At 35.3% G+C, this 10,061-nt stretch overlaps 1 pseudogene; it reads left to right on the forward strand.

The window, feature by feature from the left end:
* Positions 1-7,869: 7,869 nt before the first annotated feature.
* Positions 7,870-9,611, forward strand: LOC110309893 (large ribosomal subunit protein uL30-like; annotated as a pseudogene).
* Positions 9,612-10,061: the final 450 nt, after the last annotated feature.

Genomic DNA, 10,061 nt, shown 5'->3' on the forward strand with positions numbered 1-10,061 from the left:
TTATACAACAGAAGTCGACCTGCCCTAGATGACACAGCCCATAGCATCTGATGGCCTCCCAAATCAATAATTAATCAAGAAATGGCACAATCGATATATCTACAGGTCAATATGGTAGTATTGATTCCTCAATTGTTTCTTTGTTCCCATATATGCCTAAGGTTATGTTAAGTTGTCAGAAAATATTTATCACAGTAGTCTTTTCTTTACTTATGGTAAATACAACTTTCCACATTTTTTTCCTAATTGACATGACATTATTATCAGATGTGAATAGACTCTCTCATACCAAATGCTGTAAGTGAAGTAAATTCTTCATAATACTTAGTTAGGTTAATCACTCCAGTCAGATAAGTTAAACTCCCTTTTCAGTAATAAAAAACAAAACAACACAAAATCAGTGCTGATTCTATTTTTTGCCTATCCATGTCAATACTGAAGGGTAGGAGTCAATGTATAGAGCAATAAGCAGAGGGAAGCAGGTATCCCTGTCTAGATTTACATATTTATTGAAGTGATTAGAACAAAATATATCTGCTGCTGGAAATTTGATGACAACTGGACAAAGCACTGGTGTATGAGTATAGCAAAATAGTACTAGGAATCATCTCATTAATTTTTCTAGTTGTATTTGGTTCTACCCAGGACTAATGTGTTTCTCTGATTTTTTTTTCTATGCTTGAGACTCTTCCTACTATTGGATTGCATTGTTCAGCCTTGGTATGCATATTTTTGCTTTGTTTTACTGTGTCTGGTTTTTTCTCGCATTTAGCTGTCATCTGTTGTATTCCTGTTGCTTTCTGAGGAGGAAATAGAGAGGGAATGGACCTCAGAGAGAGGCAGAAGGTAGGGAGCTGAGAAAAGAGAATGAAAAGGAAACTGTGATCAGAATACTTTGACTGAGAGAAGAATATTTTCAATTGAAAAGGAAACAAAATATATACAATAACTCCTGATGCAAATGATATCATACTCCCTCTTACATCTTATATCTGTGTTATAGATGAATCTTCAATAATTTCATCCAGTGGAGTGTATGTGTGTGTGTGTGTGTGTGTATGTGTGTGTGTGTGTGTATGTGTGTGTGTGTGTGTATACACACATTTAGGTATCTTGTAGTAAACCCATGGCTACAGGCTACATGTTTTATCTTTTGGCAGTACATTTGATTCATTGTAGACAGTTGTATTTTTTTCTCAAGTCATCACTTTTGTAGCAAATTTCCTTACCTTCTGAGCCACCTCACCAGCCCCATTATCAGTATTTTTTATGTATTTGTTCAATTTATTATATCCAAGTATGGGTTTATTTCTATTAGTAATACCTAAGATTGATAGGGATTGTTATGTTTTCAAGTTCATGAACCACAGATCATATATTCAGAAACAAAACTATTTAAACTCCATATTCCTATCCATTCAAAACTTTCAATCGCATTTTATGGTTTTTGATAGCTAATTCTATTAATTAATAAGTGTGATTACCCATAACCAGAATTGTAATGAAAGTAACAGGTAAATTCTAGCAATAGGGTATACAAATAAAAAAATGATCTACCAGCCACAAATAGCTTACTACTCTGAAAATCTCAAAATTCTCACTGGGGTTTCTAAAGAAGACATTATTATTTCATTGGATGGATTTATTAGAAGGCCATGGTATTTTTGTTGGGCCTATGTATGCATTATTATAGTTTTCAGGAGATAAAAAATTTGAAAACACACTCTAGATAGACTAGCATTTTGCTCCATCAACATCAGTTGCCGTGGCGTGTGCTTTGCTCATGCTCTGACAACCAGGAGTGTTAGCCACTTTGCTCTGACAGGGTTCAAGGAGGAATAGAAAAAAAAATTGTTTTAATTTGCATTGTAGTACACTTCATCTTTGCTTTTTGAAAAGAATTTCAGATATATAAATTGCAAAGGACAGGATAGAATTCGTATGTCCTCAGATGTAGTTTTATTTCTTAATAATATTTGACCCAAGAATGGCACTTTTATAATAATTATTGAAAAAATTATGTTATCACTAACTAAAATCCATTTCATTAAGATTTCTACTTTTTACTGATGCACTTTTATCCATGCAGGCAACCATCTAAGATTGTATAGCTCATTAATTTTCAGCCTCCTTAGCCTCCTTGGCTGTGCAAAGCTTTCATACTTCCCTCTTCTCTGATGGCCTTGGCAGTTTTGAATAGGACGGATGAAGAGGATTATCTCATGTTTCTCAACTAAGAATTGCTTAATGTTTTTTCATTGACTAAAGTGTGGGTTTAGGTTTAGGAGATGAATATTAATATTCATCTTCATATTATGTTTCTTAATATTATGTCTAACAAAGATACCATTCATCTAATTATCACTCTTCTCTATGTCCATCATCAAGCTGAGGTATTGTTTGTCAGTTTCTCTCCTGTAAGACCTTTGAATCCAGTTCCTGTGTTAACCCAGTATGAGTCAAGTCATCATGAACCCAGTATGAGTCAAGTCATCATGTGTAGTTTTACACTTACTGCTGAATAGTTACCTTACAAATGACTCCTCTGTCCCTTTCTTTTGTTTCCTATGACACTCTGCTTACCTGTAGCTAATATTTATTATTCCTGTTTTTAATTCTGATACAGCCAATTAGAAGTACATTAATATAAAATCATATAGAATCTACCTTAGTTACTTTTCTCATTTATAGACAAATAACTTGGATCTCGATATAAACAATGATACAGAAATGATTATTTAGACTTTAGTTTGGGTGGATAAAGTGCATAGAGGGAAAAACTTACCCATTTCAGGGAACATGACTGCAGGAATGTTCAAGTGGAACTTCTGAATTCACATCGTGGTGAACCAGCAAGCGGGAGCAGAAGGAAAATGGAACCAGGTGGCAAAAATCTCAGAATTCAATACCAGTAACTGTTTCAATTTCTCCAGGGTGCTTCTAGTTTCCAAATATTCAGTCCCAAAATAGTGTCTAAAGCTGAGGACAATTGTACTAGTTCCTGAGACTAGGGCAACAGTTCACATTCAAACATAGCATCATGTAATCCATTTACAATCATTGTTTATATCGAGATCCAAGTTATAGATCTGTATCTTTTTGCTTTGTCTTCCTAAATAGTTTACTCTTTCTTCTGCGACACATACACTCAGGATAGATTACTTCATCTTTTAATTTAGACTTTCTATTAATCTGAAAACTTAGAGGATTGTTTTGTTGGATACAGAATTCTAGATTGGTGTATTTTAAATGTGTTGATTTGTTTGCTTTACATGTTTGACTTCTATCTTGGTTTATGACAAAAACTCTGCTCCCACTTTTAGTTGAATTTCCATGAAATGACACTTTCTTACAGCCGACCAGAAATATTTTTAGCATCTGTCTCTGGATTTCTGAAATTTGCAAAGGACAGTAGTGAGTGGTTTTCTTTTATGTTTACCATGTATCTTGTTCCGTGAACCGCATAGACCTCTGATTTGATGTCGATCATTAATTTTGAAAATTTCTCATTCATTATTACTTCAAATATATTTTAAGTTAGCAGTCTGCTCTTTTCTCACATTCCAATTTATGTATAGTTCTTTTGGTACATGTGCACATACTTCCTTGGCAGTCTGTTTGTTATTATAATTATTTTTCTTTGCTTCTCAGCTTGAGATGTTTCTATTGAAGTATTTACCTAACTATTGATGTTTGCTTTAGCCATGCTGTGTTTACTGATAAGCTCATTAAAGATAGACTTAATTCAGTTACTGTACCTTTGGTTTCTTCAAGGACTTTATTGTTTGTTTATTAATTTGCTTAAAATTTATATCTTTCCAGGGCTGAATTTTATCTCTGTAATAGAGTGCTTGAGTACCATGTTCAATGTCTTGAGTTTGATGTCTAGAATCTTAAGAAGTTTCCAGTATTCTATCCATCTCACTCATTTTTTATTATCAATTTCTCCTTCTATCATTTTAGCCTAAAAATTATAGTTAGTCTAAGTATTTTCTGTAATTTCCAGTCTTTGTCAGACTGTACTTGAGTTTTCACAGTGTAAGAGTATATGTCAATTTTTTTTCTAACATACCTTGGATATATGCTATTGCTACTAAACCCTGGCATGTGTTAGTTAATAAGAACTGGGCTAAGTGGATAGTTTCTAAAAGTTTTTTACTTCTGTTAGGATCTAGGTTTTTTTTTTAGGTTTTGTGATTGTTGGTTTTGTTTTTTAATCATTATTATTCTTTTCGGTCACATAGGTTTTGAGTCTTTGCTATTCTTTCCGTTTTCTTCCTATTGACATCAGTTCCTTCTGAAGGTGCCTGTTTCCTGCAGTTCTTTCAGCTACAGTTTAGTGTTACTGTCCTGGCATCTTCTCATCTTGCTCATATCCTGTGTGAGACATGGAATAGTCAGACATATTTTGAATGACTCTAAGTCATAATGAATGCATGCAGTCCCCTTTCTAATTCTACAGCAGCGTAGGTTCCTCCACTGCCACAGAGCCCTGCTTCTGTACTCCAGTGCTGGAGTCACTTGTTAACATTATGCCACCTGTTAATTATGCTCTGGTACATACCATCTAGTAACGAAAGCATCGACAAACTATGAATTATTTAACAGAAAGCAATTAAATATAACAACTAGTTCTAGGAATATAGCAGTAACACTGATGCCTAGTATAGAACAGCCTACAATTTCATATCACCAAATGAATTTCACTGTCTTTAAGAAGTTCAAGTTGAGCCGGGCGTGGTGGCGCACGCCTTTAATCCCAGCACTTGGGAGGCAGAGGCAGGCGGATTTCTGAGTTCGAGGCCAGCCTGGTCTACAAAGTGAGTGCCAGGACAGCCAGGGCTACACAGAGAAACCCTGTCTCGAAAAACCAAAAAAAAAAAAAAACCAAAAAAAAAGAAGTTCAAGTTGTCATTACACAAATGAAATAACATCCCCCAAATCCAAACTCTGTTTAACCAATCCTCCTATGTGTATCTTCTAAGGTTATTATGAATGCCATCTAAAAATAGCTTATGTTTTATCAAATACATCACATACTTTAATTGTTTTTTCTTATGATTATGTTGATATGAGCCTGCAGTCTGGCAGAATTTTTTATTTGAACTACCAGAATAAATGCAATGTTCATTATTTATTTAGAAGTATATGCTTTAAAAATAATTATATGACTACTTAAATAAATATCAAATAAAATTCTAACTCAATTCTAAATAATAAATAACCAATTATATTACCTTTAAAATCATTCAAATATAGACTCATCAGATATGCAGCCAAATAAACTTCACATGAGAAACATTTTAAATCACATTGGCCAAAACATAACATATACATGAATTGGATAGGGTAACAAGAGATAACTGGACCCATAAGTTCCATATGAGAATAATATTCAGATTTATCTATTTCTCTTTATCTAGGGTCATGTTGTAGAAATACTCAGTCAGAGCTCAAAAATCAAGCTAGCCAGATGGTATCATAGTCTAGTATTAACTCCTTCTATTTGAAACAGCACCTGATTTTATAAAAGAGGAAATTAAATTCTCATTATATAACTTAGAAAGTTTTCCTTTTATATACATTATTAAATGATTTAGATATTTACAAAATCTTCTAAGTTTTGCCATAACCTATTCTCAGAAGAACAAGGTCTTCTTTCTGTAAAAGTCATTTATTTCTTTCAGACATTCAAATAGCCTGCCTTTAGTTGCTGCTTCTACATTTAATTCTTAGGCCCATGTTATAAGTTGTCATTAATCTTGATGGAGTAATGGATCAAATTTGAGTGTAGAATTCAGTCATGGAAATACATCCAACTTTATGATTGAGGTTGAATTAGCCTTGTTTCATGGTCTGTAATCCTGTGCAGACTTATGAGGTGATATATTTGGGATGATGCCTGGTAACTACTATGGAGAAAAGAATTATTGGCTTTGTTTACTTGCCTAGAAAACAGTCTGGATTTAATTCTCATTTCTATAGAAGATAAGATAGTAACTTAAAGATAAACTATCATCTTCATTCTCTGTTGTTCCACCTCAAACACAGAGTAAGTGGAAAGAACTGGAAAACATGTGAATCACAATGAGATGATGTAATACAAGCCAATGTAAACACAGAAGTGTTTCCAATGAAGGCAAGAACAGTGAGAGCACAAGGACTCTTCTATTGTCAAGCCACTTTACCTTTAATTTCTCCAATAAGCAAGAAGACATTTATCTCATAATTTATGTAACAGTGTTTTGCCAAGCTAATGACATCTACAACCCCTTCACCTAGGCATCAATATATCTCTGCTTTCTAATCTAGTTAAAAATTCATAAATCAAGGGCCAACATGTAATACAACAACAAACTTGTCCTTACTGAAAGGAAAAGGTGTTACTGAGTTTATGTTTATAATCCAGCTATGTTGATTTGAAGGAAAATGGTTCCCATAGGTTCATAGGGAGTGGTATTACTGCAGGTGTTGCCTTGTTGGAGTATGTCTGACCTTAACAAAGGAAATGTACATCTGTGTATCAGCATTCAGGAGTTCAAACCACTGTCACTCTCTTCCTGCTGCCTGAGGATCCAGATGTAGAACTTTTCCCAACTTCCTTAACATCATGTCTGCCAGTGTGCCATTCATACTTTCTGTCATGATGATGATGGACTGAACCTTAGAACTGTAAGCCAGCCCCTATTAATTTTTTCCTTTCTAAGAATTGGCACAATTATGGTGTCTACACAGCAATATAAACCCTAACTAAGACAACGGTCCAGATAAAAGACAAACTGATATATTTGTGACCCATACTTGAATTACCTAGTTAGTGTTAGTGCTGTTTCAACTCTCTAAACAATTTCATTTCCTTTGGGCTAACTAATTTTTATTGAATTTTAGTAGGATTAATCATGATGCAAAGAAAACTAAAGTGTACTGGCTTCAACTCAGGCTAGTTCCTGGGGAAAAAATCAGTAAGATACATGGATAAAAGTCATAGTATGTCTGAGATTCCTCTGAAAGGTACTTTCATTTGTCACTTTGATATAAGTGGCTCGACATAGTTGCTTTATGGGGCACAGTAGGATCTAACTTTCTATGGAACTTATATTTCTGGCAACCCCTAATTCTAGAGAGATTACAAACATGATTCCAGAGAATGCAGTATATATGCATAATTTATAAAATTCTGTCACTCTGCTTGAAAATTCAAGTTGTGCTCCTATTGACAGTGTTAATAACAGAATATATGTTTTTGGAGGATATTTATATAACTTTCAAACAAGTTAAGAAGCTACCACCACACTTCCTATAGCTGCACTTAATTTATATATATATATATATATATTATATATATATAATATATATTATATATATTGTATATATATTATATATATATATACAATAGATTTATATATAAATAATATATATGCTACACAGTTCACATTGAATTAAGTCCATAAGCTCAAATTTAAAGTCACTACTTTTTCATGAATGTGTTTTATTCTATTTTAAATATTTTACATGTTTTGTCAATTGCAAGTTTAAAGGGGGTTTTATTTTCTGGAGTTTAAACATATTCTTCCATTCATATTTATATTTTTTCTTAGCATTCTTCTTTCAGAGAGCACAATGAGAACCTGAAAACACAGGGTTGCCACAGACCTTCACTTTGAATTCTCCTTCACCCAGCCCACTGTGGTACACTCACCTCTCTTCCCTTAAAAGTTGTATAGTTGAAGTCTTATATTGATATTTTAAGAATATTTTTAAATCAATGTTGAGTTTACATTTGTATATGATATAAGATTAGGGTATTTGGCATATCTGTATATGTATACTAAAGTATAAGTCTCCCTCTCTCTTTTTCCGGCTGGAACCATGGAGGCTGTTCCAGAGAAGAAAAGGAAGGTTGCCAGTTGTGCCAGAAACCCTTAAAAAGGTTCCTGCTGTCGCAGGTCCTGCCCCAAGGACAGTTGGCAGGTTCATTTTTTAATATTTTCTGCAACACCTGCTCTGCCAAAAGCTCTTTTTTTTTTTCATTTTTTATTGTATCTTTTTTTTTATTGGATATTTTCTTTATTTACATTTCAAATGTTATCCCTTTTCTGGGTACCCATCCTCAAACTCCTATCCCACTTCCCCCCAGCTTCTATGAAGGTGGTCCCCCCACTCACCCACCCACTTCCCCCTTCCCTCACCCCTCATCCTGGCATCCCCTTACACTAGGGCATCCAGTCTTCACAGGACCAAAGACCGCTCCTCCCATTGATGTCCAACAAGGCCATTCCTGCTACATATGTGGCTGGAACTCTGGTTCCCTCCATGTGTACTGTTTGGTTGGTGGTTTAGTCCCTGGGAACTCTGGGGGTGTTGATTGATAGTGTTGTTCTTTCTATGGAGTCGAAAACTCACTCAGTTCCTTCAGTCCTTTCTCTATCTCCTCCTTTGGGGATCCTGTTCTGAGTACAATGATTGGCTCCAAGTGTCTGCCTCTGAATTTGTCAGGCTCTGGCAGAACCTCTCAGGAGACAGCCTTATCAGACTCTTGTCAACAAGCACTTGTTGGCATCCACAATAGTGTCTGGGTTTGGCACCTGTATATGGGATGGATCCCCAGGTGGAATAGTCTCTGAATGGCCTTTCCTTCAGTCTCTGCTCCACACCTTTTGTATTTCTACCTGTGAGTATTTTGTTCCCCCTTCCAAGAAGGATTGAAGCTTCCTCACTTTGGCTTTCCTTCTTCTTGAATTTCAAATGGTCTGTGAGTTGTATTTTGGGCATTCTAAGTTTCGGGGCTAATATCCACTTATGAGTACGTGCATACCATGTGTGTTTTTGTGATTGGGGTACCTCACTCAGCATGATATTTTCTATTTCCATCCATTTGCCTAAGAAAGAGGTTCTTCCTGTGCCAGATACCCTTAAGAAAAAAGGGAAAGAATTTTGCAGAGTTGAAGTTGACGCTCCTGAGGGGAAAGTTTGCCCTGAAGACACTGGGAAAGGCAAGGAGGAAGCTCATCTATGAGAAGGCAAGGCACTATATCATAAGGAGTACAGGCAGATGTACCAGTCTGAGATTCGGATGGTCAGGATGATAAAGAAAGCTGGGAACTTCTATGTGCCCGCAGAACCAAAATTTGCATTTGTTATCAGAATCCGAGGTATCAAGGGAGTCAGCCCAAAGGTCCGCAAGGTATTGCAGCTTCTTCTTCTACCACAGATCTTCAATGGCACGTTTTTTAAGCTCAAAAAGGCTTCAGTTAGCATGCTGAGGATTGTGGAACCATACATTGCATGAGGCTACCCCAACCCAAAGCCAGTAAATGAGCTTATCTACAAGCGAGGTTATTGGCAAAATCAATAACAAGTGGATTGCCTTGACAGATAATTCTTTGATCGTTTCATCTCTTGGTACATTTGGCATCATCTGCATGGACGATCTAACTCATGAGGTCTATACAGTTGGGAAATGTTTCAAGCAAGCAAATAACTTCCTGTGGCCCTTCAAATTATCTTCCCCACAAGGTGGAATGAAGAAAAAGATAACTGACTTTGTAGAAGGTAAAGAAGCTGGCAACAGGGAAGATCAGATAAACTGGCTTATAAAAAGGATGAACTAAGGTGTTGCTCATGGTATTTTAGTAATCTGGTCAGTTAACAAACAGTCACAGCTTGACAAATTGAAATGTGTTGGAGTCTTTGTTGTCTTGCCTCTGGCCTGCTTGCCACTGTAGTGGCTAATCCTGGAGTGTTCAGTCAGATCAAAAGCCTACGATGCCCAAAGTTCCCATTTATAGTTTGTGAAAGACGATTTATTAAAGGCTTTAATTCTGAAAAAAAAAATGTATACATCTCCATTGTATAATGTTGATGTCTTCATAGTACACCATTTTACTCATAGGATTTGCATTTATTTAATCATGATTGTAGACTTAAAATTAGTTTTTTACTTTCTGATATCTATCTTCCATTTTATCTTTTATTTTGTATATGGCAGAACGTTACAGAATAGAGTAAAATGAAATTGTAAGCAAATTAGCAAATCGGCTTTGTATTTAATTTTTCTAAGA

Source organism: Mus caroli, unplaced genomic scaffold (assembly GCF_978045245.1).
Source record: "Mus caroli unplaced genomic scaffold, Mus_caroli_1 scaffold_12, whole genome shotgun sequence".
In the NCBI taxonomy this organism is placed as follows: domain Eukaryota; kingdom Metazoa; phylum Chordata; class Mammalia; order Rodentia; family Muridae; genus Mus; species Mus caroli.